General features: G+C 34.0%; 1 long non-coding RNA gene across 1 annotated transcript in view; it reads left to right on the top strand.

Annotated features, from left to right (window-relative positions):
• Positions 1-21403, top strand: part of LOC141564882 (uncharacterized) — a 271713-nt gene extending 250310 nt beyond the window's left edge. Inside the window, exons 3-4 of the long non-coding RNA XR_012488776.1 lie at positions 6346-6492; positions 21064-21403. This is a non-coding gene — a long non-coding RNA (uncharacterized LOC141564882). The remainder of the gene's footprint in view (positions 1-6345; positions 6493-21063) is intronic.
• The last annotated feature ends 3240 nt before the right edge of the window (positions 21404-24643 follow it).

Raw genomic sequence — 24643 nt, 5'->3', positions numbered from 1 at the left:
ATAGGTAGGAAAATTGTCTAAGATGCTGGACAGGTGCAAATAACCTGTTCTTTTCTATAGACTTTCAAATTTATCTCAGAGTTATCATGGGGGAAATTTTTTTAAAATTTCATTTCATACCGGAAAATATACAACTTCAACATATCGTGTCAAAAGAAGATGGAGTATATTTAAATCATATTTTCACAAATAAATCAATCTGAATGATACAAGGGAAAATTTGTCTTATCTTGAAATGTTCAGATAAAAAGAGCAAATTATGTGTTTTGTATGTGTGTAAAAGATGAGATGGGGTATGGTAAAGGAAGTTTAAGAACATTAAGGATTATCTGTGCCAGACCCAGCAGCAGTTATCAAAACCATATAGAACTGACTAAGAAATAGAGTAGTCGATCAGTGGAATAGGGTAGAATCACAGGACAAAATAGTCAATAACTATAGCAATCTAGTGTTTGAGAAACCCAAAGACCCCAGATTTTGCAATAAGAATTCACTATTTGACAAAAACTGCTGGGAAAATTGGAAACTAGTATGGAAGAAACTAGGCATTGACCCACATCTAACACCACATATCAAAATAAGGGCACAGTGGATTCATGATTTATACATAAAAAGTGATATTACAAGCAAATTAGAAGAATATAGGATAGTTTACCTCTCAGATCTGTGAAGAAGGAAGAGATTGGTATACAAAGAAGAATTGTAACTCATAATTGAACACCAAATAGTTAATTATATTAAAATAGTTGATTATATTAAATTAAAACGTTTTTGTACAAACAAAACTAATGCAGACAAGAATAGAAGGAAAGCAATAAATCAGGATAACATTTATACATTTAAGAGTTCTGATAAAGATCTCATTTCTAAAATATATAGACATTTCACTCAAATTTATAAGAATTCAAACCATTCTCCCATGGATAAATGGTTAAAGGATATGAACAGACAATTTTTAGATGAAGAAATTAAAACCATTTCTAATCATATGAAAAAGTGCTCTAAATCACTGTTGATCAAAGAAATGCAAATTAAGACAACTTTGAGATACCACTACTTACTTCTCAAGAGTAGCTAAGACACAGGAAAAGATAATGAGGAATGTTGAAGGGGATGTGGGAAAACTGGGACACTGATGCATTGTTGATAGAACTGTGAATGGACTCATTCTAGAGTGATTTGAAACTATGCTGAAAAAATTATTCAACTGTGTATACCCTTTGATTCAGTAGTGTTTCTACTGGGCCTGCATCCCAAAGAGATCTTAAAGGAGGGAAAGGGACCCACATGCACAAAAATGTTTGTGGCAGCCCTTTGCTTAGTGGCAAGAAACTGGACACTGAGTAGATGCCCATCAGTTGGAGAGTGGCTAAATAACTTATGGTATGTGAATGTTATGTAAGTTTATTGTTCTGTAAGAAATGACCAGCAGGATGATTTTAGAGAAGTCTGGAGTGACTTACTTGAACTGATGCTAAGTGAAATAAGCAGAGCCAGATCATTGTACATGACAACATCAATATTATCAATTCAGATGAACATGAATCTTTCCAAAAATGAGATGATTGATGCCAGTTCCAATGATCTTATGATGAAGAGAGCCATCTATACCCAGAGAGAGAACTGTGGGAACTAAATGTGAATCACAACATAACATTCTCACTCTTTTTGTTGTTTGTTTGCATTTTGTTTTCTTATTCATTTTCTTTCCTTTTTGATCTGATTTTTCTTGTGCAGCAAGAGAATTGTATAAATATGTTTATATGTATTGGATTTAATATATAGTTTAACATGTATAACATACAGATTGCTTTCCACCTAGGGAGGCGACTGGGGGGGGAAGGAGGAGAAAATCTGAAGCACAAGGCTATGCTGTTTTGTTTTGTTTTACATAGTACTAAACATTCTTTTTTTTTTTTTAAAGAAGCTTTTTATTTTTAAAACACATGCAAACAACTAGAGAGAACTGTGTGGGCCTTTAGCCAAAAAAACTTGAGATCAAATCAAATCAAAGACTTCCTTCTTGTATAACTCTGGGCAAGCCACTTTATTTCAGTTTCCTAAACTGTAAAACAGGGATAATAGCTGTGCCTACCTTTCAAGGTTGTGGAAAGATAAGATGAGATAATTTTTGTAGAGAGAAACTTAGCAAAGTTTTTGGCACATAATAGGCATTACATTTGACTGCTCATTTCCTTTCCCCATTCTGTGTGGAGACCAGAACATGGAAATCTACTTTGCCCCAATGGTATACAAAAGGAACTGAACAAGAACAAAAGTTAAGTGATGAAGGCAAAGTGATGATCTTCCATATATTAACCTACATTCCTGATTTGATCATGTATTTCTGTGAGCAACAAAGCCCTTGTATTCTAGGAAGACAAAATTTTATCCTCTGTATTCTTGCAAAGTGAAATAGCAAAATCAATTCTAATCTTGAAAATGTTTTTTACTTCAATGTACAGAAATATAGGAGAAGGCCATATTCAGATTTGATGACAAACTGATTTGGTGATGAAATTCTCAGTGAAAAAAGTGACTCACATTCCTAACAACACTTAAATTAATAGAATTATGGTAGAATTATTTTCTAGTTAATTGAATCTTTCCCTTTTCCTCCTCCCATTCCATTTGGAAAAGAAAACAATAGGAAGAGTAGTGGGAGGAGGAAGTCAAACTAGGTTTTTTATATCATACCTTAATTTTTTTGGCTCAGTTTATTTTTGTATGGGCTTCTAGGTGGTACGGTAGATAGACCACTAGGCCTGAGTTCAAACCCCATCTCAGACACTTGTTAGCTGTGTGATCCTGAACAAGTCACTTAATTCTGTTTGCTTCAGTTCTTCATCTGAAAAAATGAGCTGGGGAAGGAAATGACAAACCAGTCCAGTATCTTTACCAATAAAACCCTAAAAGAGTTAGACATGACTGAAAGGACTGAACAACAACAACAAAAAAGCATCTTTGTATCCAAAACTTCATCAAATCTAAAGAGCATAATTCCTTATCTTGCCACCATTTTAAATTCATTCACCTTTTCATTGTAAGCTAAATTTGCAATAGTTCCATTATTTTTTCTTCATTAAGATGAACTTTCAAGCAGAGTTAAGTTTCCAGGCATTTGAACTTATAATATTCATACCTTTTTATTTATAAGCCTTTTATTTTTATTTGTATTTTTTCTGACACATATCTTTTTCATATGTATATAAATGACACTTTTATATATATTAACATTTTAAGTATTTTTGTTACTTAAAAAATCTTTGAAAGAATTAAATGAATGTGTTTTGTTTGTACCTTTCTTTATATTTGTTCTCAGCATATAATGCATATTTTTCAATCCTTAAATCTTTGATCATTTTTGAGTAATTAAATGTTTCTTCCCTTTTAAACACATAATTTTAACAATTTCCCAATACAGTATTTCCTTCCTACTTCTTTCCCAAAGAGCTGTCTCTTCTAACAAAGAATGAAAAAAGGAAAAGAGAAAATTTGTATAAAACTAACCAACACATTCAAAAGATCTGATGTTATTTGAAATGTTACTTACTTGTAATCCTCTATCTCAAAAAAGGGAGGGACATATCTTCTGGTATCTCTTCTTTCATGCCAAGCTTGATCCTATAATTTTCATGGCATTCATTTTCCAATGTTTTGTTGCTATTTTTCTTTCCATTTATATTATTGTACTTATTGTCTTCCTTACCTCACTTTACACAAGTTCATGTAAATACATAATTTTTAAGAAGAATAACATTTATTTACAGTTATATAACTCTGCTTGTTTACCTATTTTCATAACTCTTCATAATTTTTCATTTATACCTATAAATGCAAAGGGCTATAAATAATAAGTTATGATAAATTTTACTAGTTAATAGATATTTATTAGAAGAGTTTATAGAATAACTTATTATTTAATCATTTTCTCTTTAATTCTAGGAAATCTAATACTCTCATCTTCTTTATCTTGAGTTTTTGCTTTCTAAATCACAGTGAAAACAAAATTTCAACTGTTTGAATCTCTATATTTCACTGAATTTATATCCAAAAATGTAGCTCATCTACATCAGCATATTAACTAAAAAGACTATCTAAAATATGTAATTTTAAATCTTTTTCCAATCTAATTTTCAAACAACGGGATTCCAGATTAATCCCTCTACCCAAAATTTAGAATTATAGACTTTTTGTATATTAGACATCACTTCTCTTAATCTATTGTCCTCAAACACTTAATAGGAACATTGGGGTCATTGTTCTTTTAATATTTTCCTTGGATTACTGCTGAATATATATAATCCTAATACATACCACTTTACTATAATGTTTCTTTGACATGATGAAAGCAAAATAATGGAATTTTATAATGATCTAAATAATGGAATTTTATAATGATCTAAAACATTATACATGTGTGTTTTGATATTTTGATATAAATGGCATACATGTAAATGTATTCAATTGAAGAACGTAGGCATATGTTATTATAACATATGTTTTCATCAATAAACATCTATTGCATACTAAAAAGAGTGAGACATGGTAATGCATCTAAGCATACACTCATTCTGGTGATTTAGAGCTCCTCGTGAGTTGGGATTTTTTTATTCATTTTGTCTCCCCAGTGCCTAACACTTAGCAAGTTAAGTGCTTGTGGATCAGTAGATTGATTGATGGAATTTGAATTGGTCTTTGTGTTACTTCAGGTTTTGTGGGATAGTCAAATGGTTTCTGGAAGATAAATAATGACTCAACTGGGTAAGAAGAAATGTATCATGAATATGTACATTCATAAAAGCTAAATTTTAAACATTTTTAAAAAAGCTATTGATGGTTGAGAAACAATAAACCATACATGTGACCAGTAGCCTCAAATGACATTGCATAGAATACAAATTTTGTTTTTGTCCTGATCATGAAATAGAGAGATGGGACTCAGGAGCAAACAGCAATTGGCCCTGTAGGTAGCAGCTGGAGTAACTTCATGACAGACATGCTTTTATTTAGTGTGAGAAGAGTTATAAGCCACTTGTTATTCTCTTCAACCATTGTAATCCATAGAGCAAGCAAGTACTTTGTCCCAGAGGAGGCAACAAGAAGAAACAGGCTGAGTTAGTGAGTGAGAAACCTGTGCTATGTAATAGTTGATAAGAATAAGTAATAAAAGTCATAAGTGGATGGTCTGAATCAAGAATTGTGATTGCTTGTAGTATTGAGAAAGGATATGTGATCAGACAGGATGGAATTGAGCCAGGTCATAGTTATAAGCACTAATTAGGCTGGAGGCTGGTCAGGTAAGAAGCTTGAAGATTTATATTCTAACTGAGTAGCTTAGAACTTCTGTATTTGACCCTCATTTTATTTTTGGCACTAAAGAATCTAGAGTTTTTAGGGAAAGATCTCCTCTGCAGTGGAGGAATCTGAATTCTTGCCTAATTGAGATCCCTTTATTTAATTCTTAAGAGCCAAATGATTAAACATGAGCAATTAACTGTTGCTTTGATTTTTAATGTACTTCTGGCCATCTTTATTATAGATAGTTGTAGTTTTCTAGCTGTCTATTGTGATCTCACAATATTTAAAAGAAGAGTAGTTTCTATAGTTATACTATATTATAATGTATTTTGCTTTATCATACGTAAGATGTCCTTTTGGTACATGGAAATGTACAATGAAAGGAAGAAAGAAACAATAAAAATCTATCATGTGCTTATATGTATGAGGTACTATACTGAATGTTGGACATAATGAAGAAAAGAACAAGGCAGACTCAAGAAGTTCTGATGAGAGAGATAATATATATAGGAGTTTCAGCAGCAAGTCAAATGCAAAGATCCTCATCATCCTTAAAGTGTGGTGGCAAAGCATATTGTTTGTAATGGATCATTTTAAATATCATACCCTTGATTTAAATATTTCTGAGATTGAGCCATTTGACAGTACCAAGGACTTTCTTTATCTAGTTCTCCATAATTTTGCCAATAGAAGAAACTACTAGTTCTCATCTCCACAAGAGTTGCTTTCTATTTAGGGACCAGGGGGAATAGTCTGGGATCAAGGTCATTGGTCTGGGGGAAAGAGGATTTAAAGAAACCTGTTTTGTGAATTTTATCCTTGTTCCTCATAAAGTCAAAGTTGCAACAGTTCTACTAAATTTATTTCTTTGCTTTAAAATAGTTCATTGTGGTTATGAAACAAGGACTTATAGCAATATAAGTTTATTTCTAACGCCTTCTATTTTTAATACATTTGTCAGTCAAGTAAGGATAATTCTTGGTTTTAACAAAAGGTATTTATTCACTTCTCTGAATATTCCCTTTTACCTGTTCTTTTTGTTAGGGAGCTGAAACACTGTGTTCTACCTTGTCTTACTGACAACCAAGAAGTTCTCATTGAATTTCAAAACATGTTCACTTAAAATTGGAAGTCTGTTGTCAGTGATGAGAACCTCTGGTCGACTCTGTCTTCCTGGTCTCCTGTGATGAGGTATGGTTAATCTCAGCTGTACTAATAATGTGGGACTCTTGTTACTTTAGCAATCTCAATGAATTTAGAGTAGTAATCAATTAATAGTAAATAGGTTTCTTTGTCAATTTGAAAGTATCCCAATAAAGAGAGGGAAAAAGAAAAAAAGCAATAAATAATTTATAGCTTAAGAAGCTCTCTAATTCCTTCTGGGTGCTCACAAGTGCTCAGCTATTTTGTAGGAGGAACAAGAGACTATGGCTAGACATCTGTGATATATATTTCATTTTGCTAATCAAGAATTCAGTAAGTATTTATTTTGTGCCCACTATGTATCAGTCCTACCTAGGATGGTAACCTAAGCATTACAAATAAAAATTAAAATGAAACAGTCCATTTCTTCAAGAAGTTTACAATCTACTGGAGATAAGCATTGATATTATGCTAACTTATATGAGAAAAAGTTTGATTTGAATCCAGAAGTCCTTTATTGCCGTTGTAGAAAATTATTTCTGTTCTACTTTGAAATTACTTTTCAATATTCTTACTTTTCCTTTTTAAGTCTTACAATATCTATTTCTGGCAGCCAACTGGCACAATGGATAGAAGGCTGGATCTGAAGTCAGGAAGACTCAAGTTCAAATCTGTTTTCAGGCACTCACTAGCTGTGAGACCCTGAGAAAGTCCCTTACCTTGTTTGCCTTAGTTTCTCATCTATTAAATGAACTGGAGAAGAAAATGGCAAACCATTCCATTATCTTTGCCAAAAAACTAACCCAAATGGGGTCTTGATGAGTCAGATGTGCTCAAAAATAACTGAAAAAAAAACCATACCTATTTCCCAGTTCCTGTTCAATATTTTACATCTGCAGAATTGTACTTCTGGTTAGTGGGAGTAATATTAGGTTGTACTCTCCTAGAAAGTACTCCTAATTAGGGGTAGGGCTTACTGACTCATAGAATGCTGATTGCAAAGCTGTTCAAATGAATAGATCAAAACTTGTCTCTTACTTTCTATATTTCTTTGTGGACAGATTTCCTAGTACCATGATCAGATCAATAAAATATAATGTAAAATATGTAAAATATAATATAACAGACAACATACGTCCATTCTCTTTCTTTAGATTCTGTGATACAATTGGCAAACTATTTTCTTTGGTTTCCCCTGATATCCCCAACTACATTTTTACTAGTACCTCTTTAAAAAGAATGTCAGGCCATCTGGCATCTTATTGCTGGCTAAGATGGAGATTTTTATCTCCATTTGACTATCCTCTGGCCTGCTCAAATATATCTGCAAAAAAGGATTTCTAGATTAAGGCCATGGTCTGGTAGACAGATCACTAGCATCAATTTGACTTGTTTTCATTATCAATTTTTTTGTACCACTAATTCTGCTATTAATAACAACCGACATTTATAGAGTATCTTTAGATTTTCAGAGTGTTTTCCTCATAAAATCTATATGAGTAAGAAATGCAAATGTTATTATTAATCCCTATTTATAGATGAGAAAATCAGAATGATTGCTAGATGCCCATATCACCAAAATGGGCATCACATTTAGGTTTCTTGAATCCAACTGCAGCGTTTTACTTTGTTTTGTTTTTTTTTCTCATTCACTACTGCTGTGCATTCCTGCATACTTCCTGTTACCATCTTTTTAAAATTACTCTTAATTAATAAGCACTTTTTTCTTTGAGAAAATTTGCCTTAATTCTCTTGAATTTTCTTGATAAAGAGACACAGTGGACAGAGCATTAGACCTGGACTCAGGAGTTCAAATATAGTCTCCAATACTTGCTAACTGTGTATCACAACTTTTTTTGCTTCAGTTTTCCCATCTGTAAAATGGGGATAATTATAGCATCTACTTCTCAGGGTTTCTATAAGGATCAAATGAGATTATATTTATAAAAGACAATTATTACAGTGTCTGGCTACATAGATGTTTATCCCTTTTCCTTTTTTTTCTTCATCAGTTGCTTGCCACTTCTTTAGATGGTAGTTGGGATCTTTTATTTTTGATAGTTATTAAGTGAATAGATTAAAGAATAACTTTAATCTAGCTTATTTTATTTCAGCAAATATTTAACAAATTTTCTTGTGAGAGTTTTACAGAAAAGATGAAGAGCTATACATGAGATGTCTTGATTCTTGCAAAGTTTTGTCCCCTCCAGCATGGATTTCCTCAAAGTATGCTTGTTTTGGGCCACAAAGAGATAGTCTGGCTTAGTGTTGTGCACTCAGTGAATACAGTGCTTTGCTCAAAGTGCTTAATGGTTATTGATTGATTGATTGATAATAATAGCTAACATATATTTATGAATGCCAGACACTGTACTAATGCTTTAAAATTATTATTTTACTTGATCATTGCAGCAGCTCTGGACTGTAGTTGCTATTATCATTTCTATTTTACTGATGAGAAAACTGGGACAAATAGATTAAGTGACTTGTCTACTACCACTCAGCCAAATAGAGTTTGAGGATTTGAACTCAGATCTTCCTGAACATGTCCTGCTTAGGTGCCCCTGTATTAATACTTCTTTGCATAGCATATTAGGAATGTGACATTATGGTTCAAAGGTGGTGATTCTCTGTTGGTTTATGATAAAAATAGATCATTATAGAAATGTTGAAAATTTTGATTCATTTTCTATTTATCATTTTGCTAATTTAATTGATAAGTGCTTTGGGGAAAATATGACTTAGTTGGTCTTAAGCCAAACTTTATATAGATTTATTTTTATTTCTATTGTTTAAAAAAATGTGAGCTGATATTACTCATAATATTCTGCTTTTCTGCTCCATAGTATTTTAGAAGAGAAATGAGTTCATATTCCAAACCAGTGTTGCTCTTGGCTGCCTTCTCTCTCTTGCTGTCTCCCAACTGTACAGAGGCAGTTGATTTTGATATGATTTGCACATCAGTAAACAGTCATTTGTGTCTGTTAAGAGCATCATCCTTCTTGACCTTTCCACTATATTTTTCATGGTTGACTAATTCCTCTTCCTATGTACTCTTGGTTTTAGGAATCAGTTCTGTCTTGTTTTTACTTCCTTTCTTATTACTTCTTCTTAGTTTCCTTTGCTGATTCATCAACTATGTCCCATCACCTAATGGTGGATGTACACAATGCACACATTGCTCTGTCTTGGGCCCTTCTCTTATAAATGAAGCCCTCATTTTTTTTGTGTGTGTGTCTCTTATGCTTCTAAAAGCACTGTCATTCTGATTTCCATCTTCACAACTCAAATGAATTTCTGCAGCAAAACCCATCGATATATTATGTGATAACACCCAAATCTAATCTTTAATTTTCTTTAGGAATCATTATCCTTGACCTCTGTATTCATTTTTCTTCCTTCTGGCAAGTTCTTCTCCCTTGGCTTTAGAGATACCATACCCTGTTAATTAGTTCCCCCCCCCTACTTTATTCTATGTCCCTTTTTACCTTCCCCTTCCCTTTTTTGTATTTTGCATTTTGAGGGGAGGCAATTGGGGTTAAGTGAGTTGTCTAGGATCACATGGGTAGTTAACTTGTTTGTGACCAGATTTGAACTCAAATCCTCCTGACTTCAGAGCTGGTGCTCTATCCACTGTGCTACCTACATGCCCCCTCCCCTTTTTATTTTCAACTTTCCACTTTAAACATTAAGGTTAGTGTTTTGGAAGAATGTGTATTTTTCTCTCTTTTCTTTTTATACTCTTTCTCTTGGAAATTTCATTCACTCCTGAGGCTCCAAATCCACTTTTTGAAGATAATTGTAATCAATATAATCAATCCTGACTTGTTTAGAACTGCAGACTTTCATAGCCAACTGGTCATCACTATCTGTATGGACCAAAATGATGTCATTATTTCTTCCTAAACTTGTGCGTCCTTTACTTTTCAACACTATCATCAACAATAATCTATTCTCATATTCTTTTAAACTTAATATTTTGTTTTTGGACATTCCCTCAATTTATTTCTAACCTCACCTGTCCATTTCTATTGCCATCATTTCCATGTAATTTCTATTATCAACATCCTTAATTATTACAATAGTCTCCAATCACACCCTGATCACCTTTCCAGATCATGCAGCTATGACTCTATGATCCCATGCATATTGGGCTAAAGCTAAGAAGATAGAATTTTATAATAAATAATGTAAAATTGTACTCTAAGAGGCAAAAGAAAACAAAAAACAAAAAAAATCCTTAATATAATATAAAAGAAATATTATATATGGAGATGTGCTAATAAAGCAGTGTATGTGGGGAAATTTCTGGAGGACTAAAAGGCTGATATGAGCCAAAAGTATGGCATGGTAGCTAAAAAAAATTGAATATGATAGTTGATATTGAAAGAAATGTAATGTTCTTTCCCAAGCATTATACATATACATATACTGATTATCTGGAGCATATCCAGAGAAAAGGAAATAGGATATTGAGGGGATATAGAAACCATGGCTGTGTAAAATTATTTGAAGGCCTTGCAAATGTTTAGCCTAAAGAAAAGACAACTTAAAGGGAAAATTATAGTTGTTTTTAAATATCTGACAGACTGTCATGTGGAGAACTATTAGATTTCTTTTGTTTGACATTTGAAAGAATAACTAGAATAAATGAATGGATAAAAGTTTTAAAAGGCAGATTTTAATTTTATATAAGAGAAGCAAACAAACAATTAAAAGGGTCCAAAATACATTGTACTGTCAAAAACGATAAAAAGTTCTCTATCCTTGAATTGTATTCTAGCAGATGATGGATGTCTAATTTCTTAGCATATTGTCAGAGAGATTCATGCTTTAGGTAAGATATAGATTAGAAGATTTCAGAGGCCCCTTCAAACAAGAAACATGATTTAATGATACCTTAATCCTAATTGAATTGCCAGTCCAGAAAAATAGTCTTACCAGTCATCGGGCTTTGTTTCTCTGCCTCAAAGTTCTATCATTAGGTTTGACTTGTTAGAGATTTACAAAGTGGATGGGCAGAGAGCTATATTGAATTGTATCAGGGTCTCAAATAATAGGGTAATGTCAGTTTTTTTTTTCCTCAGTATGATAAAGTGCTGTAGTTTACAAAGCCATAACCTATTTTGGCTTCATCACAATTCACATTTTCAAGTAATCATTTGTTGGTATGGATAGTGAATTTCAAAATTTTCACTATTCAATGATGCAAGTAATAATATAGCAAAAAGTGATATTATTGATTGTGGAATTTTTTATGGTAATGGATACATGGAAATCCAATGCATTGATGATATGGAAAAAAATTCAGTATTTTTCTAAAATCCTACTGACTCTTGGCAGATCAAGTTTTCTTATGCTGGTAATATTAGAATCTATATAACCTAATTACAATGAATATAGACTCTCTCTCTCTCTCAATATATATATATATATATATATATATATATATATATATATATATATATATATATATATATATACTTAGGTCTTGATATCAAGACCTAAGTAGATCCTTAAAGAGAAAGAAATAGGCAGTTCACTAAAAAATAGATTTTTCAGGGGGAAGAACCAAGGATTAAAGCCAATGGATGACCCATGTCATTAACAGAGAACTATGTTCACTATGAAATGAACATGGAAGAATTGGGTCAACATATCCAGCTTGGATCTAGTACCTAGGAAATATAAAGGAATTCAAGATAAGAATTTTGAAATGTGAGTTTGAGAGAAGTTTCTCAGTAGAAGGGGCTGATACCCGACATTATCTTTATGATAATGCTCAGGATCCTTCCTCCTTTGTACTTGTAAGAACATATGTCATGAATATTATGAAATATCCTTCCCCAAAAGTTAACAACTGATTTTTTCCCACTAAGATGTTTTATGTAGGTTATCAATAACTTAAGATGTGCCCTACTCTGTGCCCTACTTAAATATGTTAGCTTAATTTCCTGAGGCAAACAATATACAATATAAATAGATACAAAGTATATATAAATAAATTTGAATGAGAAGAAACAGTAAAAATGGGGCTGAGGGTAATAATTAAGAAATCTTATATAGGAGGTAGCATTTAAGGTGTACTTTGTATGGAGTAAGAGATTTCAAGACCCTGAGACAAAAAAGAAGATCCTTCCAGGTATTGTGAATCACCTCTGAAAAGGAACAGAGGCAAATAATGAAAAGTTGTGCATGGGGAACAGCTCATCACCCAATTTGTCTAGAACATAGCCAGATGTAATAGACAATAATAATGGATCAGTCTGGAAAGACCCAGTTTATGAAGAGTTCAAAATAACCAAAAAGACACTTTTGTATTTTACCCAGAATCAACAGGGGACTTCCTACCTCAGTTCACTAGTGCCTAGACTTCTTTCCTTCAGGGCTAGATGCTGATTATCTTTTTTTTTTTTTTAATGAGAAAATTGTTTGTGAACTATATATTTTTTAAAGAAATGCAATATATACATACATATTTGTGCAATTGGGCAGATTACCTTTCAAAGATAAAATTAGCTAATCTGATAAATTTATTGTATCAATATTATGATTGTTCTTTGTTCTCAGAGCGACCAAAATGATATCACTTTGTCAAGATCAAATTAGTATATCCAAAGTTAGTATATCTGACTGTGGCTGATCAGAACAATACAAGCTTAAAATGGTCTGCCACAGGTCTGACATAAATAATCCCATGAATATTTTGGGGTGGATTTTCTAACTTTGCACATCTTCTGAGCTAATTCAATTCAGCTTTGTTCATAGAACACAGGACCTTCCGTGATGAAGACATGCCATGCTGGGCAGTCTTGTATTAGTGTCTCCCACATCATACAATCAATTTTAAAGTTCTTGAAAGATTGTGAAAGTGTCCTTGTATTGCTTTTTCTGACCATGATGTGAATACTTTCCCTGTGTAAGTTCTCCAAAAAACAGTATTTTTGGCAAGAATTTATTTATCATTCTAACCATGTGGCCAACCCAACAGAGTTGTGCTCTCTGCAGTAGAGTTTAAATGTTTGGAAGTTTAATTTTAGAAAGGACCTCAGTGTCTGGTATCTTATCAGGTGTTGAAAGAATCTTCCTAAGGAAATTCAAATGAAGTTCAGTTTCCTGGCATGCTGCTGGTATGCCATACGGGCTTCTCAGGCATACAACAATGAAGTTAGTGTAATGGCTCTGAAAATCTTCAGTTTGGCAGTCATTCTAATACCTCTTCTCGCAATGCATGTGTCAACCTCATCATCAATGTGCACATCCCTGGAAAGTATACTGCCAAGATAAATGAACTGATCCCCAACATTCAAAACTTCTACATTTTCGATAACTGATGGTTTCATATATGGATAGTTAGTTTTGGCTGATGGCTTGTGGGGGTTTTTTGTGTTAATTGTTAGGTCGAAATTATCACAAGCATCATAGAATTGATCCATATTTTGTTGCATCTCAGCTTTGGAGGCTTCATTGAATTCACAATCATTTGCAAACAAAATAAATCATGCACCAATATTCCCTTCACTTTAGTTTTGGCTTATAGTCTTTTCAAGTTGAAGAATTCACCATCAATGTGTTAGCTGACTTTGATGTCAAGTTTTTCCTTATTGTAAGGGTTTGACAACATGTCGGAGAACATCATGGGAGTATAATCCTGTTCACTCCTTTGATGACTAGAAAAGTTTGAGAGCACTGTCCACTGTCCAGAACCTAGGCAAATCTGCCTTCATGAAATAACACTCTACACTGATGAGCTCATCATCTTTGGGCAAACTAATTTAGACATAATTTTCCATAAGCCCTCTCAACTGACACTATCAAAGGCCTTGGTCAGATTTATAAATGTTGTATACAGATGATCTCAGGGAGTTAGGCTAAATACTGCTAAATACTTCCATAGTGTTCTCAACAGACTATCATCAATCAATGCTGAAGACATTGATGATTTACCTCAGGTTGAAATCAATCATTCCTTAGATGAAGTTCCAATTGAAGAAGTTTTGCATGTCATTAAGCTACTTTCTTGTGGCGAAGCCCTTGGTATTGATTCTATTCCAGCTAAGATTTACAAGGCAGGGGTCCATTACTCATATAAAAACTTACTGAATTCTCCAGATTACTTACTGAACTTCTCCAAAACTTACTGAATTCTCCAGGCAAGAGGAGGTTATGTTCCAAGAATTTAAGGATGTCTCTATTGTACGTATCTATAAAGGTAAAGAGAATGGATTGTTCTATGATGAGTACATGGGGTAGGAGTGGGGTCGGTCTCAGTCATTTCTGGCAATATGCTTGCTAGAGTCCTTCTTAATAGTATACATGGAAGAAGATCATCTACTTGAGAGCCATTATGGCTTCAGAAGGGGCCGAGGAATAAATTATATGCTGCCTGACAACTCCAGGAGAAATATTCTAATAGATAAGAGTTATAGGACTTTCTTAAGGACCTCCAACAGTTTTTCAGCTATACATATATAATGTTACAATGGTCTTCTGGAGAAATTAATGAATTTTTTGGCATTTCTTTTGTGTATAAACTTGTATAAATTCAAATCTCTTCCCACAAATTTAAAACAATATATGTACATACACACAAATATATATATGTATGTATATATATATATATATATATATGCATGCATATATATATGTAGATAGAGTTTTTAAAAAATCATAGTGCTATTTTAAATCAATATCTAATAAGTTAAAATGACATTAAGACTTTTGGGAAAGGTATGATGTGTGTATGTGCTGTGTATATAGTCACATTGAGATATAAAATGTAGCTTCTCAAAAATTATAATTTAAGAATATATTTTTAAAAACTGCTTTCTTTCCTTTGAAGTTGTCAGCCTCTGCTTTAAGTGAATCATTACTCACCTTACTCTTATCTCTTCTGAACATGTGGAAACCATCCAACATTAGAGAACCAAATAGATTAATGATGTCATCAAAGTAGACATTCTCTCCGACAATGTTGATCTCAATCCAAGCACGCCTGGTCATTTTGCACGAATCTCATGCATGTAATACATTCAACCTGCTGGATGGGGATCATTCCTTGCTTTCTCTTTACTTTAGTGGATACCAGTATAGCACTTGGATTGTGTATTAGTTGTTTCCTCCTTTGTGATTGAATCATCAATTTTCTGGTCATAGCTTTCTCAGATGAGGTCTACATTTATATTATATTTATAAAGATACTTTTTATTATTGCACATTATAAATTATCTTAGGAATTGTGTGTGTGTGTGTGTGAGAAAGAGAGAGAAAAAGTGAGAGAGAGAGAGAGAGAGAGAGAGAGAGAGAGAGAGAGAGAGAGAGAGAGAAAGAAATTGGGCTCTCCATAGTTGGTTAAGTAGATATAGCATTAATTTTTTAGCATTAGTTTAAAAAACAAAACAAAACCAAAAAACACACCCAGATTGAGAGAATAGGGTGGTTTATACAGATCTAGGTTAGACTACTTTACTTTTTCAGAGATGAGTCAGGCATGTGCTTTGGAAATGAATCCAATTTATTTTAGACCTTGGTTATTGTGGTATTTTGGTGAAGCGTTGATCTTGTACTTATTTATTCTCTTTCAAGGCTGTGAACTGATATTTTAGCTGCTGAACTACTAACCTGGAATAATTAGCATCGCTTCTTTATGGAAAATAATTCTATTTGAAGCATTTTTTCTTTAGTTGACTAGCACAGCCTCAACCCAGCTCTTCCCAACTTATTTTCAAAGGAAACATTTCATTTTGATCAGAGGAACAAATTTGCATTTCTGTTAGAAATGCTACTGATTTGATTATCGTTGAAGCAACAGACAAATACTTTCCTCCCAAAATCCCATTTGCTTCTAATGGTGGCATTCTCCTTGTTGTCATGTAAGTGCATCGCATTCTTTATGCAGTTTGTACTGTTGCTGGGAGATCATGTCTTTGCGATTTCAGCATCATGTTGGAGTCTAGATGGTGCTAAAGACAAAGGATTTTAACAAGCTTTCAAGTGACTTGTGATGAAGCTTCTAGGAGATTTTGCCCCCTTATATTCATGAAAAATGAAACAATGGAATTATTTTTATTCCTTTAAAAAAACCCACATACAGTGGTAATCCTTCTAATAATGCTATATATTTGTGCAACAGGCCATAATATTCAAAGGCTTTCACCTACATTGTTCCCTTTAATCCTCGCAACTAATTTTGTGACATAAAGAGGACAATTGTTATTATTATTTTAATTTTGCAGATGAGAACACCAAAGTTCAAAAATGATTTGTTTCAGGCTAAGATGTTCTAACTCCAAGTAAAGTGAATAATGAATGAATAACATTTATTAAGCCTTTATTATGTACAAAGCCTTGGTAATACAAAATGGGGCAGGAAAGAAATAAAAAAAATTACTGTGCCTATTATGTTCAAAGTAGTGTGCTAAATGCTTTATAAATATTATCCTGTTTTATCCTCATAACAATCCTGGAATCTAGATACTGCTATTACCTTCATTTTGCATTTGAAGAGATTGAGGCAAACAGAAAGTAAATGACTTGCCTAGGGTCACACAGATAATAAATGTCTAATTTGGGACTAGAATTCAAGTCTTCTATTCACAGTGCCATTTTGCTGCTGTAAGAAGAAAATTAAGAGTTCTTGCTCTCCAGAAATATATATTCTAATGGGGGATATAACATATGTAGCTCTAACTGACAGAAACATACCATCGTTCTTTGGATGCAAGTGAAAAAATGCCATATTTATATCTTTTCAATAGATAAAATCCTAAGCTTCAAACATTGAGCCAAAACCAAAGGTTTTCGTGGCAAGAACTTTTTTTCCTTAGGTCTTCAATAGTTTTGGGTATCTCACCTTTAAAAGCAGTTGCCAGGTTATATCTCTATAGATGTTGCTTTTCAGAATGATGGCTGTGTGTGTGTGTGTGTGTGTGTGTGTGTGTGTGTGTGTGTGTGTGTGTATTTTGAAAGAATTATTGCCACTCTTGGGGCTCTTGGACTTATCTGTTAGCTTGTGATAGTTGATCAGCAGTTATTGGTGGTAAATAAAGCTGGATTCCTCCATAGTGATTGTTCCCTTTAATAAAGACTGGATTGGAAGCAAGATTGGTTTGTCTGAGGAGTGCTATTATTGCCAAGGCTCTTGTGTTCAGGTTCTTTACCAAGGCTCTTTCTATCTATATCCCAGGAGATGTAGTGATTGAAATAAAAAGGCTAATGTGACTCTCCTGACATAAATTGTCTCTTGTTTTTCCCTTAGCATACTTTACTATTTCTTCTTTGTTGTAATATCTTCCTTTGAGGCTTCTTTGCTTCATTGCTTGATGGCAGCAGATCTGGTCATGAAAAAGAACCAATGATTGGCAAATCATTACCATATCCAGAGTTCTTGGGTTTGGGGTCCTGGGCTTCTCCTGATAGGGTCAGAGTGGAAATAGTGTTTGTGGTTTCATTCATTTGACACATGTTATTTCCAGTCAAAATACACAAAAAAGTGCTGCTTCTTTTTTAGTTTGCAATCTTGTTGTAAAAGGATCCTGCTCTTTTTGTATTCATCTAACCCTGTAAAAGATTTTGTTGTTGTCCTAGGAATTCTTTTAGTCAAATTCTGATCATTTAAAGATTGAGGAATATTCAGTCTACATTTATTATTTATTTTTTCCATTGTTTCAGAATTCAGAAAGGAATGTTGAAATATACCTATTTAAGCAAAAAGCCCTAAAAACTCTGTGTCACTCCTGATAATTTGTTACTGGCTTACTTTCCTAGATCAGTATATGTCCATTTCAGATTTTATCTCTTAAACACATTTTTACCTCACTTAGTGTTAGAAGGTGAGTTTGTTTCATTATTATTTGTTATCTTGCTGCAATTCCCTTTTATTTTTTTCACTATTGAGCATAGGACAGCTAGATGGTAAAGGGGATACATAACGGAGTCTAGAAAATCTGAATTTGAATCATGCCTCTGTCTATGAATCATATCTGTCTATGTATCTATCTATCTAAGCTTGGTTAAGTCATCTAATTCACATCTGTCAGCCTTAAGTTCAACATTTGGAAAATTGCCATAATAATAGCAACTATTTTCCAGAGTATCTGTAAAGATGTAGCAAGGTGGTATATGTAAAGGCTTTGTGACCATCAAAATGCTATGCAAATATTAGCTATTATTATTATTATTATTATTATTTTGAGTGAAACCATTAATTTCAGTACTGTGTTATAACCAGTCTACCTTAAAACCTTTAGATCTTATTTGTTCTTGGGCAGATCAGTATTCAGAAGAAGCATCTTTGTTTCTGTAATTCTTTAATGGTGAATTCATATTAACTATGATGTCATTTAGGACTTTACTTAGGTTGAACATTTTGAACATTTGGACAAGGCAGTTTATCAACTATTTAGTATTATGCCCTGAATCCAAACTCCCCCCCCTTTTAAAAGTCATATGAAATTTACCTCAGTGTTTGTATAAGTGTGTGTGTGTGTTTCCCCTCAGAAAATAATCCCACTTGATGAAATACTTGATTTCAGCATATATTCATTGAATATTCTATATGTTTTGGCATTTTAGTAGGCACTATGAGAGCCATGAAGATGAGGAGGAGAAGATCTCTGTCCTTAAAGGATAATCTAGGGAGAATAGCGGCTGCATAACACTTTTACAGAAATAAGGCAAAAAACAAGTGCTTTAAAAGAGGTGTACATTGCAACAGGGATTTAGAGGAGGGGAAGATAATATCACATCAGGGGTATCAGCAAAAATTTTAAGGATAAGAGTATTTGCGATAGTTCTTAAACGATGAGAAGTCAAGCTACAGCAACACTTCCTCAGAAATGGTAAGACAAATACAAGCAAAAACCAAAACAAAATAAAGGAAAACAGCTCAAGACCTCAAGGAACTTACTTTTTTATTGTGTGCTTTTAAATTTCACTTTTCAATTAATTAATTAATTACTGGCATCAGAAAAACATTTTGAATATCAAATTCTCTCTTCTACTTATTGAGAAAGTAACCAATATGATGTCAATTTTTAAGATATTAGGAAATATATTATTTTCCTGAACTAAGGCACAGCAAGTAACCTGTACCTTGAGCTTAATAAACAACAAACCTTTGCTCCTATGCTCTAGATGATCTCAGCCACAGCAAAATCCCAAAATTGTTTAAACTCAGTTGTGAATCAGATTTGTCACACTATTGTTGTTACCTCTTATCACTGCATAACCAACCATAGAAATAAGTACTAAGATCTTCCTACACTAAAGAGGGCTTCCCCAACTCTGTCCCCGTGGATATGTCTTTGGTTACAGGCTATTTTTTTCTACTTTAAAATTAAACTTCTATTTCATTTTTGACTTTCTTGCCTCTAGCCTTCTCTGACTCTGGCCATCCATTGTTTAGAGGCAGGTTCTGTGCAGATGACACAATCATACATGTAAAGCCATGAAAAACATATTTTCATATTAGCTATATGGCAAGAAAAAAAGTGAAAAAAAAGTGCATAAGAAACTAACTTCTAAGGGGGGAAAATAATATATAAAAAGGAGCTAAAAATGGAGGTTCTGGAATGGATTTACCAATAAGAGAGGGGGCAGTAGTGATCCAGTCAGCTGCAGCAGGACCCCAGAGTCCAGAGAGTGATGATTTTTAGAGGTAAGGTAGGAAGTAGTAGAGTGTATTTCTGAATAAAGGAATAGAATGAGAAAAAATGAAAATGTGAAAAAGCATGGCAGGGGAAGACTGAGAACTCTGATTTGGCTGTCCTGTTCAATGAATGTAGTAGATTAGGGAAAGAAGCTTGAATAGAAGGTTGAGGAGCTTAGACTTAATTCAATCAATAAACATTTAACTTCAATAATTACCTTTGAAGATTTTTGATCAGTTCAGTGTCACTCAGAAGTGTCTTTTAGGAAGATCCAGCAGTGCTGTGAATCATAGAAGGCAGGCAACTGTGGGGGAGTGGTGAAAGGAGAGAAAAATAGGAGTAGAGAGACCACTGGATGGCTATAATAATTATGAAGAGAACATGTCTTGAGATGCTGAACTAGAGTGAGCAGCATTTGGAGTGATATAGAAGGACAGGCCAGGGCTAACTTTTTTTTTTGAGGGATAACTTTTTAACAGATAAAGTTCCATTAGCTTAGATGTCTAATCAGCTATTTGGCAAAATATTACTTCAAATGCCAGGATCCAGTTTCATGGAGAAGACTGTTAAAGAGGGCTAACAGTAGCCATTGACTACTAATGAAAATTAATTTTATCTTTAATGAATAACTGTTCTTGTAAAGAAGTGCATAATCTTGTTCATCTATTCCCTGGGAACATAGGCTATTCTTCATTATTCTTTAAATATTATTATTTATAATTAAATATTATTAAATATTACTCTTTAAATTGTTCATTGTTTTTCTAAAAAGGAATTCTGAGCTGTATCCTAACTAAATCATAGAAGACCCCCCTCCTTCCATTGTGCATTGATTGGTTCTCCTCCTTTCCTTCTTCCTTATCCTAAACGTGAACACAGACCTTTATCTTGAAGTAAAAAGGAAGTTTTAGAATATTATTAAATTCCCTACTTCTCTTGGGACCTCATTATTTTATTTTTATTTTTTAAGGTTACTGTCCTCTAAATCAGGATCATTCTGTTGGCCTTCCCTCCTACTTTCTGGGCCCTCTTCTCTCCCATTGAAGCAGTAGAGGTAAGAGTCAATGTTTTTGCCAGCATTGGGCAGTTCACCAATAATATAATTGGATTGCTAATGATTTAAATACTATTTTATAAATTTGATTTCAGAAAGTAAGCTTTGCCACTAGGAAGAAAATCAGAGCCCCAGAACTTAAGCTAATCCTTAAGATCAAGAGGATACATGGAATATTCTTTTGTTTTATTTTTTTTCTTCTGTTAAGTTCAGACCAAAAAGGGACGAAAAACCATGCCCTGACAAATGTTGCCAATAGCCAGAAACCAAAAAAACACATTTAAAAATCCTGTCTGTTCAGGTGAAAACTTGACAGGTGGTACCCTGAAGGTAGCTGAGACCTATCCAGTGTGCACCATCCTGCAGCACCCAACTTTCAGAATGTTTTCCAACAACAAACAGAAAGACTGATCAGGCTAGTGAGGCTTGATGCTGCTTGGGGAGAAAAGTTCATTGTATTCATGCACATTAGCACAAATAAGCAATCCCAGGCTCCCTTTCTGCGGATGACTTTTTTTCTCTTCTTCTTGTTGCTGGTGGTGCGGAACTTGCTTCTGCCCGTCATTCCCTTTTAATCTGCCCCAGTGATGAAATGGACCTACTGGGGCAAACTTGGCAGTTGAAGGATCCAGATGCTAAGCTCTAGGATTAATTTTGCTAGCATTGGCATCTGGGAGTCAGAGTCTTTCCCTTGCCTCCGCTGGCAGACCGGGTTAACCCCTCACAATCCAAAAATGTTCATTTTATGAATCAAATTAGGAGTTCAACTCACTTGGCAGGAAGAAACTACCAGACCCAAGGGTCCTTTAAAAGAAGGACTCTCTATTTAAACATCAGTGATAGGGAACCCTAAACACAATACCAGCTCTCTTTGTAGGGCACTCCTTTTTTAAAGGATGAGGGGATACTATTAAGTTCTAGTAGTGAGAACCACTACCAAATATGAAAAGCCCATGGATGGAAGTATTTTCTTTCAGTGACAGTTTATTTGATTTCTCTATTCCTCCTCATTTCCTCCTCCCCCAAACTCATTTTATTTTTATTTTGTTTTTGTTTGGAGAATCATTCTTATTTTCTTTCCCCCCAAGTGCTGGAAAGAAAATTTACAACTGGGCCCTGCTACCATGAAATCTTGAATCTACTATGGTGTTTTTGTGGTTGTTGAAAAGTTTACGACTGTCTGCAAGCAACAGTACTTTGTGAAGGGGGCTCTAAATATTAAACTCATTTCAAGTGTGACTTTAGACTTGGGCAGACTGAAGCGGTGTTGACAATTTATTACTCATCAGGCACCCTAAAGCAGCATAAATATGGATTACTAGTGATGATATGAGAACAACAGATCAATTTGATTTTAAGTAAATCTTTCCCCCCAAAAGCCAGCATATGATTAATTCACTGGAGCCTTCGAGAGCCCCTGGAATTCTAATTGAAACATAGATTATTTCCTTTACTAACCGAGTTAAATATCTAAGTCTAAAGAAGACATTCAAAACCGAATCAAACAAAGTACATGACCATCATTATTCTACTGAATTTCCACTTCCTTCCAAAAAACCCCTCAAAATCATCATGTCACCTTCTGAGTATGTGAAAAGTTTTATGCAGTTTGAAATGTGATTTTTTTCCCCCCTTCATTAGAGCATGAACTCTTTAGGACAGGGAGTGTTTTCCCCCTTTGTATTTCCAGTGCTGAACACAATGTCTGATATATATTAAATACTTAATAAATGCTTATTTGTTGTACACCCTTCATTTTTTAAAGAGGATCAGTGACATCATCTTGATTTCCACATGAATTGGATTTCAATGAGGGGAGAGTTGCACAAAGTGATTAGTTTCAATCTCTTTTCTAGAAACATCAGAGTCCAGTAGCAAGACAAAAGCATCACTGGTGATGACCCAGGAAAGAGTAGATGACCTTGGTGTTTTCAATGTCAGATCAGACTGTAAGCATTTCACAGGACCTGCTCAATTGCCTTTATAGCGGTGGGATCAAACTGCCCATTCATTTAGAAATGTCTTCACATGCTTTGGGTTAGACATCCCTCTAACTTATCCACAGGTTTGAACTCTGTTATGCTCAATCTAGTTTAACCCATTTGCAGGACAGTTTTACTGAGGTTTGACTTCAATGCGTGCTACAGCTTCTTGGGACCACAGGTGAGAGTTGGGTGACAGATGGACACCAAAGGTGGATGTGCAGCTTTGAAAAGGGCCAGACAGACCCTCACACCAGCCTCCCTGAATACCTCGTATGCCCCAAATGTTTATGCCCTGATGGACTGACTAGAATCCAATTTGAAAAAGAGATTTTCCCTACTGCTCAGCCACTGGGATTTTGGAATTTGTTGGCTTGCTTTCACTAGACCAGGGATTTAGGGATGGTTTCTCTGAGTTCCCAATAAAAAGGTATATAACTGTGGTCTATATCACTTTCTCCTCAGGGTTAATTCTTAAGGACGCCTGAAGATTCTAATCAAGATATGTTAACTAACATCTTAGTGTTATAAATGTTAATATTTTGAGTTCACAAGCTGCCATTTGCTCCAAATCTCACTGGGAAGTTTTGAAATTCATTGCTTTTTTGAAACCTTTTTTTCTGAAGCAATTCTGAATTCCAGAAGGGGAAGTCAAGCTATTGAGAGGTTAAGATTTATCCAGAATGAGTCAGGGAAACCAATGTCAGGGATAAGTATAGGAGCTCAGGCTGCCAGGGCCCAACTGGTAAACAATACATACACAAAGAGGAATTCTGAGTGGCAATATGGTTTAAAATAAATATGACATTCAGTCCCTTAGAAAACTTTAGCTTTGAAAAGGGAGGCAATGCAGACGGTAGCTTTGTCACTCTTCTCAGGGCTGCTGCTACTGTGCTTTTTGTAGCCAATGGATAGATGGTTCATTTATCAAACAGAAGATTTAGTTCTGTTCTTGCTCATGAATTCTGCCAGCTTTCCTTTTGTTTCTTCCAGGTAACTCCTTTTTTTTTTGCTTTGATGATAATGATGTTGCATATGCTTAGAAAAAGCAGTTGCTGAAGAAAACAGGGGTGAAGAGGCCAGTCTGACATTGAGCCAGGTTCTTACTTTAGGCAATCTGATTAGCAGTCTTTTATAGGACTGTTCTCATAGAGTAAAGTATCTTTTACTGGAAGTATCAGGAAGTTCTGATTCTGTTCACCTGATCTAAAAGTGTATTGTGTGGGAGTTGATTTATGTACCACCTTGTATAAATAAATGCAAACTGCATTTTTATGTATTTTGAAGGCTCCTTGCTTTTGAATATTGCTTAATAAAATTGTGTACAGATGGGTTCTCTCTCCTCAAACTCCTGCTTTGCATTTTAAAATAAATAAGAGGTTTACAAAATTTTTTCTTCTACTCTATTGAATAATAACAATAATATAAGATTTATTATTTATTATTTTTAAAATTAATTAATTTTCATATAAATTATCATTTATAACATATAAAAATAAAATATTTAAATTATA

This window comes from Sminthopsis crassicaudata, chromosome 3, assembly GCF_048593235.1.
Source record: "Sminthopsis crassicaudata isolate SCR6 chromosome 3, ASM4859323v1, whole genome shotgun sequence".
Lineage (NCBI taxonomy): Eukaryota > Metazoa > Chordata > Mammalia > Dasyuromorphia > Dasyuridae > Sminthopsis > Sminthopsis crassicaudata.
The sequence above is the reverse complement of the archived record's forward strand: the minus strand, read 5'-3'. Positions and strand labels throughout refer to the sequence as shown.